The sequence below is a fragment of the Panthera tigris genome, chromosome B3, assembly GCF_018350195.1.
Source record: "Panthera tigris isolate Pti1 chromosome B3, P.tigris_Pti1_mat1.1, whole genome shotgun sequence".
NCBI classification, from domain to species: domain Eukaryota; kingdom Metazoa; phylum Chordata; class Mammalia; order Carnivora; family Felidae; genus Panthera; species Panthera tigris.
In genome coordinates this window covers 30509713-30512946 of record NC_056665.1, presented here as the reverse complement: position 1 = coordinate 30512946, position 3234 = coordinate 30509713, and the positions used below count along the sequence as shown (strand labels likewise).

At 53.1% G+C, this 3234-nt stretch overlaps 1 long non-coding RNA gene across 1 annotated transcript; it reads left to right on the top strand.

Moving 5' to 3' along the window:
• The first annotated feature begins 299 nt into the window (after positions 1–299).
• On the top strand, positions 300–2072 carry LOC122239208. Its single transcript, XR_006218160.1, has 3 exons — positions 300–371; positions 1205–1269; positions 1486–2072. It is a non-coding gene; the product is annotated as an uncharacterized LOC122239208 (long non-coding RNA).
• Positions 2073–3234: the final 1162 nt, after the last annotated feature.

Sequence of the window (3234 nt, the reverse complement as noted above, 5' to 3'; positions counted from 1 at the left end):
GCAGAGCCCGCTTTGCGCAGCACGCAGCAGCACGGCCCACATGCCTCCAGAGGCCCCCTCGCAGAGGTCCATGCTCTGCCACCCAGCCCGCCGCCTCCCTGCTTCCTGGGATCACAGAGCGGCCAGGCCAGCCCGTGCTCGGTGCTCATGCACCGCACACGTGAGCCTGCGCACACACGAGCACACGCCTCCGGCTGCCCCGAGCCTCACTCCACCCTCAGAGCTGCGGCTGGCCAATGAGAGCTCGCTGGATGTTGTCTCCTAGGCGACCAGCGCAGCTGTCCCGCTGGGGGGGGCGTGGCCATGGGGACCCCCACCCCTCACTCCCAACCCCTGTGCCTGCCTCCTTCGGCCCCTTGGTCCCTCGAAAGGTTAGAAGGTGGAGCTAGGCTGAGGGCAGGGGTGGTAGGGGCGCTTCAGAAGCTCCCAGATGTAGAGCCCGAAGTGAATCCCAGCGCCGCTGGTCCCCCTAGATATGCCCCCGCAAGTGAGAGCACAGGTTCGAGATCACCCTGGCCAAAGATGCCTTGTGTGGTCAACCCCATGAGCTCTGTGAGAGGGCCTGGCTCAAAGGCTCCAGGGGGACTCAATGACCCATCCCCTTCTCCCCTCTCCAGAGGAATCTGAACAGCTTGCACCAGCATCCTTTCTTTTCCTCAAATACCCAAGCTCTTTCCCCTCGGGACCTCCCCACATGTTCTTCCCTCTGCTTGGGATGTCCCTTACTCACCTCTCCCCGCACCACACCCACTCATGCGCTCACTTCTTTCATTCTGGCAACCTTCAGCTCATGGCATAGGTCCCTTGCCTAAATAGCCCTTTCCTGGCCACCACTGTCTGTGCCCCCCATTCTAAATCAATCCCCTGGGTTAGGGCCTGCCATCACCGGGACTAGGCAACAGCACACCCTGAGCGTTTGAATCACATCAAAACACAAGGGACACCAAGAGGTGGAGGCTGGTCAAAGGGACCAAGTGTGGAATCTGGAGCCAGACAACCTGGGTCTAAATGCTGGCTCTACCATGTACCAGCTGTGTGACTTTGGGCAAGTTGCCCATGGGACTTGTGAGGATTCAATTAGATCATGCCTGCAAAGCACTTAGAACAGTGTCTGGTACAGAGCAACTGACCAGTAAATGTTTGCTTCTACTATTCTTCTTCTTATGGACTCCCCATTATGAATAATGTCACCTTCCCCACACAGCTTCCAGACCCTGGCCTCATTCAGAACATGCCGAACAATCATGGGACGCTGGACCTCACTCAACGGTGAGCAATGAGGGAGGGTTTGCCCCTCATATGCAGCCACACTTGTTCCGACACCAGGTCCAAGAGGAAGACTGCGTCCCATTGGGGCAGAAATTCAGAGTCCATGGTGACGAGCAATTTTAATTGTCTTTTATCCTATTGAATGGACAAGTCTATCCCTAATCCTCTCTCTCCCTCCTGTCCCCCAACATTAAAAGCAAACATGATTTTGAACAGGTCCCAAGGAGATTCTGTGGGCTTTTCACGTTCTTCAGCTCATGGGAGACTACTGCTCACTCAGGGTCGGCCTGTGGTTCTCAGCCTTGGAGAGAGCCACCGCTGTTCATTCCACCTGCTCCTGTTGGAAGGGAGGCTGTTCCCCACCAGAGAGAGAGGGCTCAGTCACCGGAAGGGGCTTTGCACACTCAATTTGTAGTTATGTATTTCCCCAGGATTACTTATGCCTGAAATCTCACTTCTGCATTGTCTTCTTGGGCCTCCCTCCTTACTCTGCGTCAGGTCCCAGCTCAGCTCATCTGTTATCATGTCTGATCCTGGCCAGTTGGTTTCTCCTCCCTGAGTTTCACTTCCCCCTTCTATTAGATGGAGTAATCTTTCTTGCTTTTGAGCATCCCTTTTGCCCCTCTCTCCTTCCTTCCCATGTATTCAATTGAGCATCTTGGCTCACCAGACACTGGGCTCACACTGGGATATAATGAGGAGCAAGACTGGAGAAGCTTCTGCCCTTGGAGAGCTTAGAGTCTGGTGGGGAAGATGGATTCCAACCAGTCAATCCCTCATAGAATACAAATTTTTAAAAATTGTAATCAGATAACTATACTGGAATTAAAATAAAATAAAAATTATAATCAGAGATGTAAGTAGCATGCATTGTGGGAAATCACACAGATGGGGGTAGCTGAGGAGTTGTTCACAAAGCCCTCCTGCATAACAGCCATAGTAATTGAGAGAGTAATCGCAGTGCCCCACTTGTGAGCATGCCCTGTGTGCGGCCCTGGTCTCCTGTTCTCCTACAGTCTCTCTCAGAGCCTGGGCCAAGTGGGGTTGTTTTCAAATGGACAGCCCCCAACCTTTCATAACCTGTCCCCACTCTGGGGGGGGGGGAGTTGGTAAGCAGCAGCCCCCCACTCTCCTATTGCAGCAGGACCTCCACTCTGCCCTGCTTTGCATAATTGGCTTCCTGTGAGATCCACTGGAAGAGATTTGGCACACCCTGGTTTATGTCTCTGCTCCACACTAATCAGCCAGGCGCCCTGGGGCATAATACTGCACTTCTCCCTAAAAACAGGGATAATCATTCCCACCTTACAGTTTGTTGGGAAGCTTGGCCACAATGCCCATGGAAAGTACCTGGCTTGTGGGATGTAGCCAGTAGGTGCCAGCCGCAGTCTTTTGCTGGGCCCTCCAGGGCTGTGGCGCTCCGGTCTAGAGTGCATTTTAGATTTCAGTGCTGTCTGTATCCAAAATGATTTGACTACAAGGAACAGCAACCCACTTAAAGATGTACTCTAACAAGGGATTTTCTATAAGCAGGTAGTTTCAGGGAAGCCCATCACAACCAGCTCCCCTCTTTCTTGGTGGCTTAGGTTCTGGCTGCACAGAAGCTCAGGTTACCTGTCTGTCTCTGAAGAGACAATCAAGGGGTGTCTGACTGAGCACAGCTACCCTAGGAAGGCAGCCCCAGGTCCCCATGGCCTCTTTGTTCAATTCTAAATTCCCAAGAGAAACCGTGGTGGGCCAGGATTAGGTCAGGTGTCCACCCTTTGTCCAGTCAGCTGAGACAGGACAGAGACAGAGAAGGCTACCTCTTCTAGGTTTGGGGAGGAGCGGGGTCTTTAAGGAGTGTGAGTGGAGTGAAATGGTGGCTTTCCCTGGATCAGCTCGCTGCACATCAGAATCACCAGGGGAGCTTTAAAAAATACTGCTACCTAACTCCCACTTCCAGAGATTCTGATTTCATTGGCC